Below are 23,533 nucleotides of genomic sequence, written 5' to 3' on the forward strand. Positions count from 1 at the left end.
CCGCATATAGCCAGAACCATGAAGAAAGTAAGCAAATCTTATTGGTGGCCAACTTGGCGAAAAGATATTGCCACCTGCATAGGCACCTGTGAGGTGTGTGCACATTACAAAACATCCAGGCAAAAACCAGCTGACCTCCTTCAGCCAATCACCATTCCACCAGCGCCCTGGCACACAGCATCAATGGACTCCGTCACTGATCTACCTCCTAACTCAGGTTATAATACCATCCTCGTAGTAGTGGACCTCTTCTCCAAAATGGCCCATTTCATAGCTCTAAAAGGTATTCCCTCAGCTCAGACCCTGGCGCAGGCTTTTCTAGACCGAATCGTCAAGTTACATGGATTCCCTACCATAATCGTTTCTGATAGAGGCAGCCAATTTGTATCTCGTTTTTGGAAAAAATGTTGTGCCCTGGCAAGAGTAGAAGTCTGTCTGCCTTCTAGTCACCACCCTCAAACAGATGGCCAAATTAAGTGCATGAACCAGACCATGGAACACTATTTGCGCTGTCTATTACACCAAACAAGCCAAAGCTGGACAGAAATTCTATGGATGGCAGAGTATGCCTACAACAATTCAACACATTCATTAACCCAAGCAACACCCTTCTTTACTATATATGGTCGAAACCTCAGAACGTCGATTTACGATCCACCAGAAAAGCTTGAAATGTCCGCAGTAAAGAATCTACATGCCAGCATCATGAAAGCAGCCAGAGAAGCCAAATGGAACCTACAGCAAGCCAAAGAAACGCTGATTGCCATCAACGAAAAACCCCAGATTATCAAGTCGGAGACTCGGTCTGGCTGGCAACTAGACACATTGCTTTAAAGGGTCCCAAGACATTGCCGCCTAGATACATCAGCCTGTATACAATAGAAAAAGTAATTAATCCAGCAGCCATGAGACTGGCGTTACCTCAACATATGCGTACTTTAGAAGGAGATCCTTGGATGGGTGAAACTATTGGTAAAAGACTGGCCTGGCACTTTATGCATGCCAGACCGCAAAGCGATTTTTTTAGGTTAAATAAAACCCATCGTACTCATCTATCTGAGACTGTGTTATGATCATTAGTCAATAAGTTGGATGTAAAGGAATATTGTGACTGCTTGACGATGGTTGGAATCATAGGTAAATTGGGGGAAAGCCTAGAAAGAGTGTTCGGTTCTGCCAAACCTCTTGTAGCAGAATGTAGCAGTGTATACATAAACAATGATCCAGGCGATACTCCCGAATAGGTCTATATGTATATTATCAATGCTACGTCATTAATTCACTACTCTACACATCATTTATTTATCTAATTGCTCTAAAACCATTTTTGTTAAAAAAGTGATTTTTTAAAATTATCTTAGGAATACTTGTGACATAAATGTATCAACCCACTGTTTATAGAAACAACAGATATATCCCAAACATTACTAACAAAATACATCAATACAGGATACAAAGAAATGATATTGCTGTATAGATAGGGTCACTTTACAAGGGTTTCCTGTGTTGCCTATTGCACCCTTGACTTATTTCAAGGATATTAATGTACCATAGACCTCATAGGTCCTCTCATTTTAACAATGTATATTACTGACATTGTCATAAAAAAAATGTAGACACATAAGTACTTCGGCCTCATAAGCAAATGATGCCTGCTCTAAGTTAGACAGCCTTCATCAGAATGGATGTGATTACTTCATCTCTCCAAACATAGATTCCTGTGTTCCACACCACTACAATACAAATAATAAAATCAACATATGCAGGTCCATCCGCATCAACTTCAACAATAATTAATATTGTGCATCCTAATTATACATACAACACATGCTGGAAGCAATGTGTGCCTCATCACACTTTCACCACATAAGAGTGTTACAATCGTGTTCACTTTGTGTCACACAAGACTCTAATTTTCATCTAAAACATAAAAGATTATCTTCAGGGGTCTTTTCATTATATTGCCCCACATTTCTACTATACAGCACACAAATGTACGCTTATTTCCACCTTCAACAGCAATTCAACTGCATGCGATATAGTTCTCACATATCATTGATTTCTTTTTCCACATTCTGATTCTGCTACTGCCTGTTCGTATTCTAAAAATATGAAAAGTATGAGTAAACATCTAAACATCTATAATGTCTCTTTCTTCTCAACTCCAATATCTAATCCATATTTCCAGATTCATGTTTTATTTAGGGCCAACGGAAACAACTCATATACCCATATGGGGCTCCTTGAAAAATGTGGATCCTGCCACTCGCTTGTACTCTTAACCAAAGGCACATAAGGTACCAGAACACTTGTTTGGCTCCAATTATTTTTGACATTTTTCAATATCCTCTTGTCTCGCTACAAGAAGGAGCAATGCACACTTTATCTGGTTAAAAGAATTGCTCACCACGAGCGTCTCACCTCATGTATACTATGTCTGTAGTACGTTACCCTCCTCACAGTTCCTTGTTTCACTGATTCAATAAATCTCTATGTGGTATGATGTATTGCATAGTTTATGGCTTGCAGAGAAACAGCCATGTGTTCTAATGCTGCCTATCCCTCATTCTGTAATCATTGTATGGCTGGCAGACAATTTTAATTAGCAGCCTAAGCACGCTGTGTATGATCATTTTTCTTTTAATTTCATACTGGTTATCATAAACCACAAGCCACAATAAATTCCACAGTATGCACGCTAATATCTCGTGTATTTCATATGAAGAGCTGCATGCAATTACATCACATCAACAGTACCCAATTCGTTGCCAGTCGACCACACAGCTATTTCAGTAGTTCACTCTCTCTGGACAAAAATCAATAAAGCATGTATATGGATCTGTATAATCATGATTAGTTTTCTAGAAGCCCCAACAGAGTACAAAACATTATGGTGTAGGTGCTCATTTAAAATCTAAGCACATTTAACACATGGTGGCCATCTTTTGATGGTGTCTAACATTGCTATGGTCAATTATCCTCTGAACAGTCACATCTTTTCATGCATCCCGGTACAGGAAAACAAAAACTAAAAAAGTCAAATGATTCCAATCTACTGCTATATTCAGACACTGGTTTATTGTATCCAAATGGGAAATCCAGTTTCAGTCTTGTAAATTGTTCATCCACCTCACCCCCCCTCCTCGTGCAGTGTAATATTTTTGCATTTCATAGGGTGCTTGTAAATGTAAATGCTTGTAATGTGCTGTTTGGTCCTATGCCAAATATGTGAAAACTTTAGCTGATGAACTTTAAACGCACAACAATAAACAAATAAATAAAATGTGCAATACAAACCATCTGAGGTCCTTGTCACTATGACCTTTCTTCTTGTAATGGCCCACTAATGGCTTGTCTGCCACCAGATGTCATATACACGACCTGTGTTCAGAGATTCTTTGATTTTCAGGTTGTATTGTTTTCTCAATGTATAACAGTTTGAATATACACTCAATGACATATGTAACACATTTACTGTTACAATTGTGTGCATCTATAAATGCCATTTGATATTTCTATATTCATAAATGTGCTTTGTCTCCGCAAACTGACAAGCGACATACTGGCTGCATTTATAATGCCCCTTTACAGGCGGAACGTCCCAAGTCGCCGCCAAGGAGTGGTCCATCTGAGATTGTTTAAATGTTTGTACCAGTCTCTGTTATAGATTATAGTTTCTTTTGAAGACAAGCAATGGTTTCCTATTCAGGGTGCCTTCATTTTTTACCAAGTGGCAATTATTATTTATAATGCATTTGATTTTATCACACGCAGGGCTGAAAGTGGTAACGCATACCCATCCTCTCTACCGTCTTTTTCTCCTTTGATATTAGACACACTTCTCTTGGCAAATTATTTGTCCTTTTCTTTGTTTGCCTGATTTTTTTTGGAAATATCCTCTTTGTTGCAGTCTATTTTGCAGATCCTGTGCACGTTACACAAATCTGATTTTGTCAGAGCAGTTTCTTCTAACACTCAAGAACTGCCCATATGGTAGATATGTTTTTAATCACAACAGGGGATAGCTCCAAAAATGTAACAGACTATTACGATCTGTAGATTTTCCACATAGTTCTGTTTTCAATGTGTGATTTTCTCTAAATATACATAAATATACATAAATCCAAAAAACAAATGGATTGTTTATCCCAAATCATGGTAAATTATATATTGTCATCACATTCATTCAGCCATTCAAAGAACAGCTCAAGCGTTGGTATATCTCCCCTCCAGATCATAAGGACATCATCAATGTATCGATGCCATGTGGAAATATTTAGTCTAAATTGGTTTGTTTCTGAATAGAAGTGGCAGAACATATAGTGGGTGTGAGACAGGCATGGTATCAAGTGATGACACAGACAAAAGATTTTAAATTCAATATCAGAATATTTATTAAAGATCAGGATGGTGTAACACCTAATTTGCTCTATAACTACGGTGGGAATGTCCCTACCTAAAGAAAACTAAGGGAAGTCTGTGCCTGTAAGTCCAAATCAAAGGTCTGTCTGTGTGAAAATCTATGTTTGCCATCACATCTAGAAATAAACATGGTGTGGGGTTTTTCTTAGCCAACAAAATAGTGTTAAAAAATAAAGCTGCTCTCAGCTTAAGTTCTCTCACAGGTTCAATACAATTCCAATAGGTGTTTGTCTTACCAATGTTCCGCCAAGTCTTGAGGTTCCCTTCCCCAAGTTCAATCCAGCACAGTTCACATAAAAGGGAGATTTTGAGGTTCCGTTCCCAAAGATAGTGTTTCTCAGTTCTTTCAGTTCTCAGGATTCCCTTCCCCACGATTGCACTGTAGTACTTAAATTGCTTCCACTGGCCTAATGTTCATTTTAGGACAACGATAGGTCCACTTGACCCTCCTTCTAGCTTGCTTTAGCAGTCAATTCACATGCATCCATGGTTCAATCACAAAGTCCTTTTGCTTGTCACCATTTAGGGCTCCCTGGTCTAGGCAAAGTCGTCTGACCACACAGTCCACCCATCACAGGTCACGCAACCGGAACCTTGTGCTTCTCCTTGACTCGATTTGCAATGTCTGTGATCTTCACAGTGGGGAACTCCCTGGTGTAGGCGCAGTTGTCAGACCACACAGTTCACCCATCAGAGGTCATTCAACCATAAGTTCCCCTTGGCCTTGTTTAACTCTTTAAAAAAAAATAGATTATTCACTATGCACTCCAAAATTCACTAGGGCAATTGTTTTAGTGATACTATTCTTAGTGTTGTGTATTATTGATGTTTGAAACAGACTCCAGGTGCAGGGGAGAAAAACTGTCAACCCTGGCATAACAAAAGTTCCTTGTAAAGGAACTCCTGTCCCATGCACACTTTCAGTGGCTCAAGTAATAAGCCCAACAATGTATGGTAAGTATTCAATTTCTATAAAAATCTTTACATGCTGTTTCTTCAATAGTAATTATACAAGTTATAGAGTAATTTTCATTTTAAAACATAATTTATTATGTTTTTTTCATATTGCCCAACGCGTTTCGAGAGGATTTCTCTTCTTCAGGGGAAATTGTGTACATTCACAAAATTTCTAGGAGAAAATACAGATGTATCATTATTAGATTGTTGATTAGTTATTAAAAAGTCATATTAGACCATTATACAAAACATATTTCTTTCAAATAGTACCTAGGTTCTCTCTGTATTCTACCTCATTTGCATAGTATAAAGGCTGTATCTCAATAATCATTTCTGGTCGATGAGTTTAATCTGAATGCTACTGTTAGCATGTTATGGCTGGTTAGAGTCATTCGCAGGAGGCAACACTCAAGAAAAAGTGATAAAGTGAATACATAGGCTTCTGTTCACTCTGTATGATTGTGGAATTCCTGACGGGTATCAATCACCCTACCTAGGGGAGAGAGTGTATGTATATTATCAGTTTGTTTAATCTATAGAATAGATTCTGTCTAAATAAGTCCATATCAAAGAAGGATTGATCTTACCCTTTACAAGGAACTTTTCTTTTGTCCTTCTTGTTTAAATCTTTCACTGCCTCTTCTGCTTCAGGCTTTTGACTTCTCACACTTATATTCTCTTTGCTTAGGGAAACACTTTTGTGTATCAGTCTTTTGCTTTTCCATAAACGCACTTTTCTACATTGGTTTATTAACTCTTCAAATGGTTGTAAAATTTTCAATTTGCTTTTGGTTCTGCTTGCTTACAGTGCTGCTTGCACACAGTCTGATATTCCATGTCAGTTTAACTTCAAATCTTCGTTTAGTATTTCATATGCCTCAGTTGTATTCAAACAGTACTTTCCCTTCAGTTCGGTATTCAATATTGCATAATTTCATTCAAGCTGTAATTTCTATTCAGCTCAATGTTCAATATAGTTAATATGCATTCAGTTTAATTTTGGTAACCTCTACTTGACTGTGATTCACTGGGAGCACTGCAGTGTTTCTGTGTCCTCTGATCCCCACTAGCTCTTTGCGTCTCCACTGTGGTGGTCCCTGATTCTCCCGCTCACCTTCTCTGTAGCCGGGAAGCAGAACACCTTTACCCTGCTTCCTTGCTGGGCACTTCTCTGCACATACTGGTGTCTTGAATGGATGCGGATTGTGTCCGTTCTGCTTTTCAGCCGGTTCCCGGTCTTACACCCAACACGCGACTCTCTCACTCCTGTTCTTGCAGGTCCTCCGGGATTGTTGCCAGCATTCAGACTTCCTGGTCTAGTTCCACCAAGGCAGCTTTTGCCCTCCGGCTGGCTCGGGTCTCCTCCCTTTATACACCTGAGCCCTATTAAAGGCCCTCAGGTATGTGTTGTTGTATTGTATTGCCTGACCATAATAAACCCAATCAATGGGACATGCCTAATCTTCAGTAGTGGATGCCTGCATACCCCCTGGTTCATCCCTGTAGTAGAGTGGTGTTTAACATAGGAAGTGAGCATTACTCCTAGTTCCCTTTTTCGTCATCTCAGTACTTGGTAGGAGTGAACAGGGAAGTATGGGTTGGGGTTGGATATAACCCATAAAGCCTGAGGAAGGGTAGGGTAGGTCAGTGTTAGGAAAGGGGGAATATCATGTCTCGCCCCCAGGCACTCTCTCCCCAATCCCCAAGGACCCTCCACCCAGGTGATCCTCACTCGCCTGTCCACCCCCAGGGTTGGGATCTAAAAGCGATGGCCCTTCCCTGGCCACCTGAATAGAAGATCCCTGAGGAATAGATGTGAGAGCACCTTCAGGTTTCTCACATGGGCCATAAATAAATTGGCCATATCTGGAGCAAATGGTGCCCCAAATGTACTGCTTTTTGTGTTTATATATATGTTGTTTAGATACAAAGAAATTCTCAGACATAGCCAGCCTAATGCATTCGAGAATAGAATCTGTAGGTACACAATAGGAACGTGTCCGTCTATCAAGAAAGCCTCTGAGTATTTGCAAACAATCACTCTGAGGTATTGAGGTATACAATGTCTCTACATCTAGAGACACCAAAAGAACAGGGTTATATCGGTCAGACTTTTTATCATATTGGTTGTATCTTTTACATATGAAACCATTTCTCTCACAAACGGTTTAAGGAAATGATCAGTATATAGTGAGAGTGTCTCTAATAGGGAATCAATAGCTGAGATTATCGGTCGTCCTGGAGGGTTTCTGAGATCTTTATGCACCTTTGGCAGAATATAAAATGCTGGAATTGTAGGATTTTCATTGTTCATAAATGGTGCTTCATCACTACAGAGCCATCCCTCTTGTTCGGCATGTCTAGTGCTTGTGAGGTGAAACACTTATGTGTCGACATTTTTCTGTGACAATGTCAGTGATATACATTGTAAAAATGAGAGGACCTATGAGGTCTATGGTACATTAATATCCTTAAAATGAGTCAAGGGTGCAATAGTCAACATAGGAAACCTTTGTAAAGTGACAGTATCTATACAGCAATGTCATTTCTTTATCCTGTGTTGGTGTATTTTGTTAGTAATGTTTGTGATATACCTGCTGTTTCTGTAAAAAGTGTGTTGATATATTTATGTAACACTTATGTGTATGATAATACAAATTTCACTTAAAAAAAGGGTTTAAGAGGAATTCAATAAATAAATGGTGTGTAGAGTAGTGAATTAATGAGGCAGCATTGCTAACATACATGTAGACCTATCCGGAGTGTCGCACTGTTCATTGTTTATGTATACACATGTTTGAAGCCTGGAGGACCAGGGAAGTGCCCGTTACCCCATCTTTGGAATATTGCAGAATGGCCTAGTGTCAGTCAGTTGTTCCATTATGCCTAAAAGTGCATTCTAGTGATAGCTCTGTTACAGTGTTAACCGTTTTGTAGAAGCTAGTGTAATTGTGTAAGTTGGGGAGGCAATTATCAAATGTTAATTGAAGAGCTTCTTTGGCTTCCATGCTGATTAACGAATTGATTTTTTCCACTTTTGTTCTGCATTGCCGTGTGGGAAAGTAATATTATAATGATGCTACCAAACCATAACATCTATCTGCTCTGTGATGCAGAGTGCCATCCATTGGAACATTGTATCTTAACTAAATCACTATGTTCACAAGCACCATCTTGCAATGCTAGGGTATGTATGAAAATGTTACTGTTAGTTTTATGTGTCCACTTTGTGATACTGTGACTATTCATTGTGTGTTTAGCGTCTATGACAACCGTCATGGGCAGCATATAACGGTACATTCTAATGCATGTACCACTGCATCATATTATAGGAAAACATTATCACCTGGTTTGTTTTACCTTTGAGCTGTGTGGCATGTAATGTAAAAACACATTTTATTGAGTTCACATACGCATTTTATCATACAAGGACATGTTTGTTTACAGATAGTTTTTGGAAGATAGAGAAATTCAATGGTTCATACCATATGCCCTTCAGTCTAAATGTAGCCCTTCAGGACATGATTTATGACACTAATCAGAGGTGTTTTCCAAATAACTGTGGCCTGCTTTAGGAAGTTTGATCTGTAAACGTTGGAGACGACAGAAAGCAGGTTGACACATCTTTATTCTCTATGTATTTATTTACATACATGGAAGAGGAGCAAAATCTCCAAACCAAGGCATACAAAACATGGTTCCATGTCATTTCATCACCTGTAATTTCATCCACTGTCATTTTAACGTGCACATTCCATCGAAAAGGCGCATGTTTTTTTGGGGGGGCCCCCCGAAACCCCTATCCCACACTTATTCTTGCTATTGCTTACACGCCCAAACCCTTATCTGCCCTTTCCCACCCCCCCTTAAAAATTCGATGAGCACATTCAATGGAAATGTGCACGTTAAAATGCCTGGGGATGAACATGCAGGCGATGAAAGGACATTGTACCCAAAACATTTCCTTCATGGTAGGCAGTGCAATAGCAGTACACAGATGCATTTTAAGGGTGCCAACCATTTCACTGCTTAAAAAGAAATCCTTCAGCATATTGGAAATTACATGGTATGTTCTAGTTATGGAACTTTACCACACAATCTTGACATGGAACATGAATTTTTGTGCAATGTAATACAATCTTGAGTCATAGAACCTTCCAAAAATATAAGCAATCAATTTTAATAATAGTAAAACTAGACAAGAGCACATAACTCGGATTTCACAATTAATATTTAGAACGAAAACAATCATTTGGGATTGCATTTAATGCTTAGTATGGCTTTTAAATAAGTTGGCCTCATAGAAGGTGGAAAGTTCTTAACTTTCACAAGTACGACCTTATCATCATGATCAAATCGCACATTCAGAGCTCTTGCAATCATGCAGAGTAATGAGTAGCAATCAGCACTTGGAGATTGAGGGATTCATTGAGTTGCAGCCTTGTTACCACAGGCAAGCATCATAGATACTTTAATCCATACAAGGAGTCCTATGAAACCCAGAGTGAGGAAATAACTTCTTGATAGTGTGAAGGGAGCAGTATCTCGTATAGTGGCCTGGGCCCTATATCTCTGAAAGTAATATAGAAAGCATAAGTTAACATTAGGCGTGTGGAGGGCATCGTATCCCTTATAAAAGGAGACAATCCTTTAGAGAAAAGGGAACTGTATTCATTCTAAGCTAGAGCGGTAAAGGGGAGAGGGATCGCTTTGCGAAACAGGAGAACAGCTTGCTAACTATTATGGTTACATGAAAGTAAAAAACAAAGCAACAAAATAAATAGGTACACCTCGGTTTAAAAAAAATATTTTTGTAAACTAAGCTGCTTAAGGTTTGGGGGAAATGGTGGGGATCCCTTTTATTACAGCTGCCACTGGTACATTGTGTGTGAGTGTACTGAGTAAGCTTTTATAACGTATAACAAACTGGCACGTGTCTGCGTGTGTATCAAACTTACGGGGGGCCATGTTGATTCCCATATATCAAATGCCCTCCAAAGACTCTACAGAAGCTGACAGTAGCTTGTTCTTTATGTGATAAAATCAAGTCACTTTTTCACTTTCTGGAAGTTGGGCCATCCAAACATAAGCATTGGCAAAGCCAAAAGCCCTGGTTTTGGAAATGTAGACAGAAAGTAATTCATCTGCCTAATTTCTGGCAAACTCATTTCCCATCACTGCCACTCAGGCCATTTGATTTACCACTGGATTATGGCTGGTGGTAAGGAAATGTTCACCCCATTCTTGGAGTCCAAAAGACTTTTGAGGATGCTTTCAGATTTACCATGATGGGTAAAATCGCTGAAAAAGAGGCTTGGGTTTAATCCTCCCCTTCAAGACCAAATCTGTGATTTGGCTTGCTGTAGGCCTCCCACCAGCATGAACACTGTCTGGGCGCACTTGTGGGCCAATTAAGTATCTTCTTTGGGGTAAGTGCTAAGATAGATTTCTAAACTCTGACCCGGTGGGCAGAGGTTTAGGAGGCTACCCTTGGTTTAGTGAAATAGGGGAACCATCTGGACAAGCCAGACCAACCAAGGTAGCTTGACAGGCAGCCAAGACTAAGTCTCAGGAGAAGTGAGAGTGATCGGAGGAGAACAATGAGCACACACAGCAATGTACCACAAATTACTCTTAGACAAGTGTATATCAAAAATATCTATGCATTTATTGTTGGCCGGACCAATAGACACAATGAACTTTAGCAATGCGAAAACAATTATCACACAAGAACCTTATACTATACAATATATATACCTTACCTTTCCTAATGCACTACAGTGGTAAAATCGAGCCACAACCTATAAAGAGAGGGTTGAATTAACACAGTTATAACATTAGGCAATTCTTTGGAGTTCCTTCCTTAACTTGCAAGTTCATCCCTAAGAAGAGTGGAGCCTTGTGCTCAACAGTACAGTTGTGCTTAAAAACGCACAATCGCGCATGTGAAGCAAAAAGCGGGTCTTCTTGGGAGGGCTGTAGCAAGTCAGGAAGGGGCTTGAGGCGATGAAAAATTGGTTCCCACTATTCGAGTAGACCCTGCCCTAAGCAGTAAAGCAGTGTTCAAATTGCAAAAATAGCTAGGGAGCACATGCTAACCCAGCTAAGTTTGAATACCTTTTAAGAGATACTTGTGCATAAAAGTGATGGTTGTGCCAGGCGCCACCGGTAAGTGATGCAAGTACTCACTGACCCATGACACAGTCCGGACCAAACTTTGTCAGTTTAGTCACGGGTTCGAGTCCTGCAGTTTCGCTGCACTCTGGCTCTCAGCAGCTGCGGGGGAGAACAGTCATGTGTGATGGGACAGTTGCCTTTTCTCAGCTTCTGAAGGAGGTATGAAGAATGTTCTAGTGCAGCAGGCTTCAGGGCACGAGAGAGCAGAACAGCAAGGGATCTACAGCGTCCGTCACCACCAGGTACGGACGCGGGAATCACAGATGCGGACAGCATTATGCAATCTCCTAATGCAGGATCCAGAAGAGCTAGGCCTGCAAAATCCGGCAGGAGAATGCACAGAACTATAAGCAAGTGATGTCCCAAGTCTCGGGTTTGCATTAAAAAAAGCAGTGGTTCTGTGGGATACCCAGAGGTAGAGCTGGCCAGTTCACTGGATGGCCCAGGAACACTTCCAAAGGGGCTCATTTGATGGGTAAGTAGGGGGTACCAAGAGTAGTTGTTCCCACTACTCCAAAACGGCAAAGTTCCTTGGCAGGCCTTCTTGATCGAACGAAGAAGAAAGCAGGGGTCCGACGGGACAGCAGAGGGCAAAGGGTGCCAAAACCTTCAAAAGCATCTCTGGCGGTTTCACAAGTCTGTTTATTCATGCAGGAGGCTTGGCTCCTTCTGTAGTTCAGTGAGAACTCAGGTGATCGACCTGGATTGGATGCAGAGCCCTTTCTCTTATCCAAGATTAGCTTTGTGCCAAAATCGAGGACTTCCAATCAAAGATCTGCTCTCTTGCAGGCATCCCAGTCGTGGACCAATCATGGCCCATGGTGGTCTCAGTCATTCAGGTACTCCAGACATCCTGGCACCAGCAGTGCGGATTGGGACCAGACAGTCCCAACCCGCTTCCTGGGCACACACACACTGGACTGATTATAGTAGACGAGGAAATCCTTCATGTACCCACTCAGCATGTGCAGCAGGGGCAGCAAAAGGTGACCTATGTTTCCTTGCCGATTTGCCTCAACACAGTAACTAAAGCAGCAATTCCTGCAAGGCTGACCCTGTTTCTAATACTAAGATGGCAATTATGATTAGTGGTTTTTGGCGATGTGGAAACTTGATAGCCTGAAGCCAGGCAGAGACCAACTCAGACCATTGAAGACCCGCCAGATATCTATTTTATGCACAGACACTTCTGGGTTTGAGGAAAAAATTGACAGCTACTCTGAAGTGTACTGTGTATGATAAACCTTCAATCAAAATATTGCTGCCTAATAAGGTCAGCTACATTTTACACTAATAAAAACAGAAGACTGTGTCCGGGCTGAGACATAGGTACGGACAACGGGGAACTGATGAAGAAAGGTAAATGTAATACAAATACATCACAAATCGAAACAAATATCACCAATGGGACTGTTGCATACTACCACCAAATCACAACAGAAACAAAACAACTTTTATATAGGTACAAACAGGTATAAATGTGGTCCAATAAACAAAACAATAAATATCAATGCCCGGCAAAGTCCAGGCTTTTTGGATCTAATTTCCTCATACAAAACAAACACCTCAGATGAGAGCAATGTCGGCATGAGAATTAAGCCGGCAAACGGCGTCTTGGGCAGCACTCTGAAACAATTCTCGAGTTTTGGATTTTTACACAGGTAGATATTGTAATGTGCCCAAAAATCTACCTGTTTAAAAATTCCCCCTCCCAAGTCAGTCGGTTATGCAGGTGAGATGCTGTCACAAGGGCAGTGAAAAAATGGACAGGCTACTATCTTGTGAATTCCTTTGTTAAAGGTGTAATGAGACACCACCTGGAATGTTTTATCACCTGGATTGCAGAAGGAAATGCCATCCTTACAAAGCTCTGGTACTTCACATGTGCCCGTTTTGGAAATAGGTCATCCTTCATCCCGAGGACATAAGCATCAAAGTCACTTTATTCTTGCTTTTGGTGCAATGATAGTCATGTTGTTTTCAGAAAAGATCTTCCTCTGGCATGTTTTACCTTGGTTGACGTTGGGTGGGGGGTGGGGGTGTCATTACCCTATGTAGCATTCTCCAGACGGATGGCACCTGGACGTTTTGGCTTCTGATGCCTTCGCACTTTGTGGTCCAGCATTTATATCAAACTTAGGCTGTGGATTTAGGAAAGTCCACAGTGTACCTGCATTTTACAATCACCAGAATTCTGATTGTCTGGATTTTCTGACATTTTTGAAGACTTGGCCTCGAATTGTGGAATGACTTCACCTGTCATGTGAAGACTAATCAAGGTACAGATTCACACTCTACACAGCCAACATGCTGGTGGAGTCCTACTCTGTAACGGAGGTACCAATATGAAGAGGAGGTACCAACAACTGAATGCAGTAGGGGGCAGCCCCCCTCACGTAAAGCTAGGCATAGAAATGTGTGTGGGGTGATTTAGTATTGTAAATGTGTGAAAATAGAACTCATAGGGTTGAAAGACATTAGTACTTTAATGGTGTTATATTTATAAAGTCAAAAAATGCTTTTTCCCATGATTTAGAAAGTAGGCAGGGTACAGAATGCATATTATAAAAATTAAGTAGGAAAATGACTAAGTGTTTAAATATACCAAGACAGAAAAAGAACTCCTATGGGGGCAAAAATGGGAATGGGGAAGTGCCTTGGTGGATGGAGAATTACCGCTCCCGCTCACCTTGGAGTAGGGCGGTAATTCCGCCATCCACCAAGGCGGACACTGTAAAATACCGGCAGCAACCATGGCGCTAATAGCGCCATGGTTACCGCCTACCGTGTAATGAGGCCCTAAGTGTTTAAATATACCAAGACAGAAAAAGAACTCTACCATTTGCATAACTGACAAGTACCTTTAATTCGAACAATGCCTTTAATGAGTAAAAAGAATGCATTAAATGAAGAAGCTCTCGGCAGACAGTGGTGGCATGAGTCAGCCCCAGAGCAGGAAAGTTTCAAGGCCATAGTGCCCTGCAGAAACCAGATAAGCAGTCTGCTACCAGACAGACAACGAGGCCATGTCTGAGTTTCTAGCCAAGGAACACAGCTGCATAACCAAATAAGGCTTGCTAAACTGGGAAAATCCAGTAACTGGTGCCAAATGTCAGAAAATGACTAATTGCCAGGTGCGAGAGTAAAGTCAATGGAGAGCTTTGCCTGGGCATGTATTAGAAAAGGGTGGGGTTTTGACTCTCTTTCGCAGAATGATATTGTCATGAATCGCCGCTTCCGCCCCCTGTGGACTTCATGGTCCAAAATGCACTGCAACATCGGGTCAATAATCCTTCCAACATGGCCGCCTGCACAGGAATGCCGCTCTCTAGCGTTGACGCTTGACGCGCTGCCTTCTAGAAAATAGGCATGCCCCCGGGGCTCTGCGCATCTCAACGCTACTGCTTCGTGTTGTCAGCGATAGTTATCATTACTTCTCCTTTTCGTCAGTGCCCATTCCTGTTTCTTCTATCCTTTCCCTCCAGGCAAGCCCCTTGAACTGCCCTTGCCTTTGCTTGGTCCATTCCTCCTTCCATCCGGACCGCGCTCAGTGATTCCGTGCTAGTGTTGTTCGTGCCAAAGAAAGATACTAAGGAACTCTGACCTTGCTTGGACTACCGAGGTCTTAACCAGTGCACCCTTAAGGATCGTTATCCTCTACCCTTTATTTCTGACATATTGAAGGCTGTTAGAGGTGCTGTAATCTTTACCAAGCTCGATTTACGAGGTGCCTATCATCTTATTCGGATTAAGGAAGGGGATGAGTGGAAGACCGCCTTCAGAACACCTTTTGGTCATTTCGAGTACCTGGTCATGCCCTTCGGCCTTGCCAACGCCTCTGTGGTTTTTCATCGCTTCATGGACAGAGTCTTCTCAAATATGCTGTTTCTTTTTGTCATCATGTATCTGGACGACATACTGATCTATTCCAACGACCCCCAAGTCCATCAAGAACATGTAAGTGCAGTTCTTCGGCGACTAAGAGAAAACAAACTCCTGGCCAAACCTGAAAAATGCCTCTTTCATGTCCGAACCGTTCATTACCTTGGGTTTGTACTGAGTTCCAAAGGAATTGGAATGGATCCTGCCAAGGTTGCCTCTATTTTTTCCTGGCCAGCACCTACTACAGTAAAACAGATCCAATCCTTCCTGGGACTTGCAAACTTTTACAGGAAATGTATTCCCACATTTTCTGACATTGTGCATCCCATTGTCGCCATGTTGAAGAAAGACACACCATTCATTTCGTCTATTGCTCAAGAAACAGCCTTCCATGAGTTAAAGATTTACTCAAGCCCCCATCCTGGCTCAACCTGACATAAATAAACCCTTCCTGGTAGAAATGGACGCCTCAGACTATGCTATTGGGGCAGTTCTAAAACAAGTATTTGAAGACAGGATGGAACATCCCATCGCCTATCTATCCCGAACTTTGACTCCTAGCGAGACCCATTACTCAATCCTGGAGAAGGAACTACTAGCCATCCGACAGGCCTTTACTGACTGGCATCATTTACTCCTAGGTGCCAAACATCCGGTTCAGGTACGAACCGATCACAGAAACCTACAAATTATGCAGTCCTTGGAATGCCGAAACAGTCGTCAGGCTTGTTGGGCCTTTTTTTTGCCTGGTACCAGTTCCACATACAGCACTTCCCTGGGACCAACAACATAACCGCAGACGCCTTGTCCAGGCGTCCCGATTATGAGCCTGTTGAAGTTCGTGTCTTTCCAAAGATGTTTCCTGATACCGTTGTCATAGCCCAGGCCAATTCCTTGTTGGAGGATATCCGTATCGAAACACCATCAAAACACCATCTTATGGTCTTTGGCAGGACTACACCGAGACCAGCCAATGGAACCTGGTCACAAAGGATGGTTACCTCTTCCAGGATAAGAGATTAGTGATACCCACACAAAGACTGAGCTGAGAACCAAGATTATAACACTTTGTCATGATATACTACCATAATGGTTACCATTGATCTATTCACCCATATGGCACACTTCACCCCATTATACAAGTTACTGTCAGCACTTGAATTGGCAGGAATATTCTTAAAGCATATATTCAGGCTTCATGGACTCCCTTCTAAGATCATCTCTGACCGTGGGCCTCAGTACATCTCCAAATTTTGGAAACATCTGTGTCAAATGTTGGGCATCCAACGTGCCTTGTCTTTAGGGTACCACCCTCAGGCCAATGGAATAACCGAACGGGTAAATCAGACCCTAGAACAATACCTACGATGTTTTGCAGCCAAAGTCCAAGATGATTGGTCGGTTTTGGTTCCGGTAGCCGAATTCGCTTACAACAACTCGGATCACTCAGCTATCAAGAACATCCATTTCTTTTGCAGCCAAGGGTTCCATCCATCAGTTCTACCTACTATCCTATCGCACCCTAACCCGGTACCTTCGGTCGATTTCTGGATAGAACTTCTGGTGAATGTACATAAGGAAGCCAAGGATCACTTGGAAAAGGCCAGGACGGACATCAAAAAATATGCTGATACCAAGAGAAGACCCAGCCCTCTATATGGAATCGGTGACAAGGTCTGGTTATCCTCGAGACTCTTACCTCGACACCTATGGCCAAATAAACTGGCTCCCAAGTATTACGGGCCTTTCTCTGTTAAGGAATTCATCAACTCAGTGGCCTTTCAACTGCAGCTGCCAGAATCATGGAAGAAGATACATCCTGTTTTCCACACTTCTCTTCTGAAACCTTATGCGCCATCCACCCGATCAACTCTTCGACCTAACCCTGTGCTCATCAATAATCAGATTGAATTCGAGGTTTCCAGGATATGCGATTCTAGATACAAGCGGGGTCGACTCCAGTACTTAGTGGAATGGAAAGGATACCCCCCCAGCGAAAGAACCTGTGAACCCGTCTCCAATATAGTTTGGTGCAGAAATTCCATCTAACCCATCCAGGTAAACCCGGTGGATCGAGGTTTAAGAGGGGGCATGCTGTCATGAATCGCCGCTTCTGCCCCCTGTGGACTTCATGGTCCATAATGCACCACAACATCGGGTCAATAATCCTTCCAACATGGCCGCCCGCACAGGAACGCCGCTCTCTAGCATTGATACTTGGCGCGCTGCCTTCTAGAAAATAGGCACGCCCCCGCGGCTCTGCGCGGCTCAATGCTACTGCTCCGTGTTGTCAGCAATAGTTATCGTTACTTGTCCTTTTCGTCAATGCCCCTTCCTTTTTCTTCTATCCCTTCCTTCTAAGCAACCACCTTGAACTGCCCTTGCCTTCGCTTGGTCCATGCCTCCTTCCATCCGGACCGCGCTCAGTGATTCCGTGCTAGTGGGGTTCCCCTCTTGCACGCTCTGAACTCTGAATCTCTGCTCCTACTTTTTCCCTAGATTCCGCCGCAGTCCTTCCTTCCTGGATCCTGTACTCTACCCTGCTTCCTGCGGTAGATAGCGAACCTCTCACTGGACCCAGACCCAGAGGATCTGCGCCCTTACCTGTATAAGTGCCGAACAGCCAGGAAGAAGGAAAAATCTCCCAAGAAGACAGCAACCAGAGATAAACAGGTGAGAAAAATGGCAGAGTGTGACAGATATAAAAAGAAGCAATGTTTTCAGCCCGGGGCCAGAGTTCGTGTACTTGACAACGATTCTGTTTGTGTCAGTCTGGTGTGAATAAAAGCTGATGAACCTGACTCTGTCTCCTGTATGCTGTCTGAGTACTTTTTCTGAAATGCCGAGAGCCCCACAGAGTCCAGGAGAGCCTGTCAGAGCAGAAGAGGTGCTGAAGAGCAGATCAGGACTTCGAGAACAACTCTACTGTAGAAAACATGGTAGTGAAGTCCTGCTCTACTACAGCCAGCATGGTAGTGGAGTCCTGCTCAACTACAGCCAACATGCTAGTGGGGCCCTGCTATACTGCAGCCAACATGCTAGTGGAGGCCTGCTCAACTACAGCCAACATGGTGGTGGAGTCCTGCTCAACTGCAGCCAACATGGTAGTAGAGTCCTGTTCAACTACAGCCAACATGGTGGTGGAGTCCTGCTCTACCACAGCCAACATGCTAGAGGAGTCCTGCTCAACTACAGCCAACATGGTGGTAGAGTCCTGCTCCACTACAGCCAACATGGTAGTGGATTCCTGCTCTACCACAGCCAACATGCTGGGGAGTTCTGATCAAGATCTCTGATCCTGAAAAGGTGTCTAAGTCAAAGACCTTGCTTATAAAATTAACTTGGTCTCTGCCATGGTCCCCAGAACCTGACGGTTTTTAGAGGGAATTGGGACAGTCCAAATAGGTCCATGGGAAGCCTTGCATGCAACTTATGGTGGGACCTCCAATGACTGGACAGGAAGCAACAGAGGGAGAAAGAGCACATGACCAAGAAGTTATGTACCATGACGAACATACAGGTTTCTCCAATCCACAAATAAAAATGTGCAGCATTTGTCATTGCCATTACGAATCTCAGCCAATGGGCAATGTGTTATTATTCACAATACAATTGGCTACCTATTGACAAAGCAGTGGTTCACCTTTATTTTGTGTTTCTTTCATCAACTCGCCAGCAGGCATATAAAACAAATGCACATGTGCATATAGGTCGCACTGTGCCACCAGAATAAAATCCTGCTGCCAACGTCAGCTACTTTGTCCATCTAAAGAAATGTAATATCAGGGGTGGACCCACACCCTTCACTGTTTTTTATGTGAGTGAGGCCTTTCATGCACTCTATGTTTTTAGTGGGTACAGTGACTGAAGAATGTAGGGCATAGTAAAGTGCATGCACTTTATTTTTATAGCTTTAAAAGTGAGCCTCATTTTGATGATCCAAGTAGTTTTTGCCCCATATGCAGTTGAAAAATTAGTTTACCTGCATTGACATTATATTAAGGGGATCCACATTTAAAGGTTAAGGGCTATGTAGTTCATGATGTGGGGGAGAAAGTGGGTGCTGTACAGGGCATGTGCTTTCTTTTTGACACACGGTGCAAGGCCTATGAGCCTTTGCTTTTGCCTTTCTCCCTGTTGCACCTCTGAGTTCCCCAAACTTCCTAATTGCGGTATTGGCTCTCCACACTGTTCTACTCACCTATAATTCATTCACTCCTGCTTCTCCTGCTGCTCCTCCTACTCACCTCACCCTAAGATTTGTCCAATCACACTCTAACTTCCTCCATTTCTATCCCTATTATAAAACTCGAAAATCCCACTACTTCATCTTTCTTCCACCTACTTTCAACAAACAAAGCTGAAAAGCTAACCATGCCTCGTCTAACACCGATCCACCTCGCCTCTTCCTCTGAGACTCAACTTCTCTACCCTTCCTTATCTCATCAACTGAACATTGCACTCTTTATCTTTATCACTGACTACTTTAACTCCAGCTCTCCTCCACATTTCTCTATCTAACATTGCCACTCTGGCGGCCCTGCACGACTCCAAACTATCCTTCGTTCACTCTCCTCAACTGACTGGCAGAAGTGGAGGAGTTGGAAACCTACTCTTTCCACGCCTCAATGCCTCACAAATCTCCAATGCCACATCCTCTCCTACCTCCTTTAAATTCACCATCTCTATTATTACCCTGCCTCACTTGATTCACGTCATCTCCGTCTATCAGCCTCGTGGTCCCACTGGTTCTTTGATGATCTTGGGCAACTCCTTGATTCTCTTTTCACTAAACATCACCTCATTCTATTAGGTGACTTTAAACTTCCTTCTCCAACTACTTCTCAGAAATCTGAACTTCAGTCTTTTATTAGTGACCACGCTCTCCACTCTATCCATAGCCTATCTACCCACACTGAGGACATTATTTGGATATTTTATTAATCTCCACCTCTCCATCAGCCACTAATGCTACTGTCACACCATCCATATCTGATCACTCAATTCATTCCACCACCACTTGGAAAATACTATTTCTCTGGTAGGCCTTCTCTCCTGGGCAATTATAGTTCAGCTTTTTCTGGCCTACTTGATTTAGTACATTGTTCAACTGAATAGTTCCTCTGAACTCTGGCTCATAAAATTCTCTGTCTTTTATGTTATGTTCTTCTTGAAAAGAATATCAAGATTATTTCCCCTTTTCCCAGGGTATTGTTATCCACTATTCTTTTCTCTCAGTATTCAGATTTTCAGTAATTCTTTCTCTCATATCACAACACTTTAAGCTCATCATTTTAGATTTAACTTTGCATCATAACTTCCCCTGGGACGAATTTCTTGCATGGTATAAGGATTCCCTCTGGGCCTCCCGATATTCCTGTCCCCCCCCGTTACCTATGTCTGTGAAGGACAGCGTCTTTGGGAGTCTCGTTCCTTGGGGAGTTTCTCTCTTGCTTCGTGGCGCTGTCAGTTTATTTTCGTCAGCATGTTCTTCCTCTGGATTTCTCTTCTCCTTGCTGCATCTCTGTGTTCCACTGAGTGAACGGACACCCTGCTGCTGTATGTTTGCAGTAGTTTCAGCGATGGCTTGTGGACCGGCTGTCAACCATGGATCCTTTGTGGTCTTGTCACCAACTTCCTCTGGGCTCCTGCCCTTTCGGCTTCTTGCACTGGGGATTCACCGTGGCTCTGGTCTGTCACTGCTCAGTGTAGTGCGAGTTTGAAACTCGTGGGCTTCCTGGTTCACGCCTACTCTGCCTTCTTCAGGTGTTACACAGCTCAGGACTTCCCTTGCCTGCGTATGCGTTCCTCTCTCTCTGTTGCCCATCAAGTACACGTTATTCAACATACTCATCCCAGTGGATTGGATACTTCGATTTAAAGGGACCTGTTCTTTTTCTATGTGATAGTGGCATCTATTAAGTGTTTCTTCATCCCAGTCTTGGTGTTTAAAAGTCTCTGGTATTTTAGAGCCTTGCATGTAGGCCATGGCGTGCAGAACTTTAGGGAGTTTATCACAGGAACGGGAATCCTTTTTCCCAAAGGGGAGTCTCTCCCAGTGAGGTCGCACTTGCCTGAAACACTACAGAAGGTGTTGCAGAGCGGGCTCACCTCCCTAGCCTCAAAGGTGCGGGCTCCCCTTGTGGAGTAGGGACAAATTCTACCGATTCATCAGAGAGTGCAATCAGTAAACTCCTCTTCTGTGTCTTCTGTGCCTCTCGTGAACTATCTTTCACCTCGTACTATTCCATCCTTTTCCTCTTTCTGCTCTATTACTGAGGCTGATGTCACTGCTATCATTTCTCGATCACACCCTACAGCCTCTTCTTTTGACCTTCTTCCTGCGACTTTATTGAAACCAATCTTTTCTGCCCTTGCCCCAGTTCTCACTGACTTCTTTAATTTATCCCTGGCCTTTGGTGTGTTTCCTCCATCTTTACAAAATAATCTTTCTGCTTCTGACCTGTCAAATTTCCAGCTTATTTCATTGCTCCCATATCTTTCGGAACTACTGGAACATCTTGTGCATACTAAACCTTCCTCTTTCTTAACTCACATAATTGTCTTCCTTCTACTCAATCTGGATTCCATTCGGGGTATTCCACCGAAAACTGCTCTTTCTGTATCTGATCAGGCTTTTCATGCTCATCACTGCAAACTTTCTTCCATTTTGATTCTGCTTGAACTCAGTGCCACTTTGACACTGTCGATCACTTTACTTTACTTTTGTCTCCCTCCTCCTTCCGGTTTGCCGGTTCTGTACTAAAATGATTTTCTTCTTATCTTGCAAATTGTTTCTTTTCTGCCTCCTTGTAAGGTCTGATTTCTCGCTCTTTCTCTCTTTCCTACTGTGTCCCTCAAGGGTCTGTCTCGGGTCTGGTTCTATTCTTGCTTTATACTACTTCTCTGTCTTCTCTTATCACAGACTTCAGTGTTCTAGTGTACTTGTATGCCAATGACACTAAGATTCTTCTGTCTTTTCTTTCTTTTAATGATTCTATTCGCTCTTGTTTATCTTCCTGTCTTGCGGCCATTTCTTGTTGGATGTCTCCAGTTTTCTTTGTTTAAACACTAAGAAAACTGAAATCTTATTTGTTCCATCTTCTTCTAATATCTCACCTCCGTCATCGATTCTATTGCCTTCTCTGTTTCTTCCTTTATCTCAGGTATGTAATCTTGGCATTTTATTTGACACTTCTTTTTCTTTTCAGATTCAAATTTCTTCTGTTGACATTCATTTTCATTTAATTAACATTAAGAACATTAGTCACCGACTTACTTTTTCCTCTGCAAAAACGTTACTTCATACCTTTGGTTTTATCTCGATTGTACTATTGTTGGTCACTTTATGTTGGTCTTCCTAAATTTGTTCTTCTTCCATTATGGTTGCTCCTTCATTCTGCAGTCAGCATTCTTTTCCTTTTGCCTCAGTTTCTTCGTTTTGGGGTCGTCTTAAGTGGCTACTGGTTAAGTAGCGCTAGCGCTGGAAATTCCATTTTCTTTGTTTGGTCTTTAAATCTATTCATGCACTGGCTCCTCCTTATTTATGTACTTTGATTTCACTTTATCACCATCACGTAATCTTCGTTCTGCCGCTCAGTTTCTTCTTTCTGTTCCCTCTCCTTGCGCTGTTTCTCGTTTTCATTCTTTTCAATTACTTGCTCCCAAACTGTGGAACTCTTTACTTCTGGACATATGTTCTTTTTCTAATCTTTTACAATTAAAAAAATGCTTAAAAATCTTCCCTGAATAATGTTTTGTGCTCCTTCGGCGATTCATTTTCTCTCATTCTTCCTACTGATGTTCCGTTATTAATTTGCAAAGGGCTTTGGATAGAAGCGCTATATAAATGCAGTAAATAAATAAATAAAACAAATAAACTGAATTGTCTAGTGCTTAAATAACTGGCGTTATGAAACAGATGCCCACATCACTGCATAATTGGAAATGTGTCAGATAAGGTTGTGTTATGTTATTTGGCATTTCTATAGGGCCTTTTACCATTGTTATGATTCCAAAGCGCTGTGGGTTGAACACCCTTGTGGACTGCAGTCCAGGTCAGTAGAGAGACTAGTGTAGAAAGAATGTGCTTGAG

The sequence above is a fragment of the Ambystoma mexicanum genome, chromosome 6p, assembly GCF_040938575.1.
Source record: "Ambystoma mexicanum isolate Mex_15411 chromosome 6p, UKY_AmexF1_1, whole genome shotgun sequence".
In the NCBI taxonomy this organism is placed as follows: Eukaryota; Metazoa; Chordata; class Amphibia; order Caudata; family Ambystomatidae; genus Ambystoma; species Ambystoma mexicanum.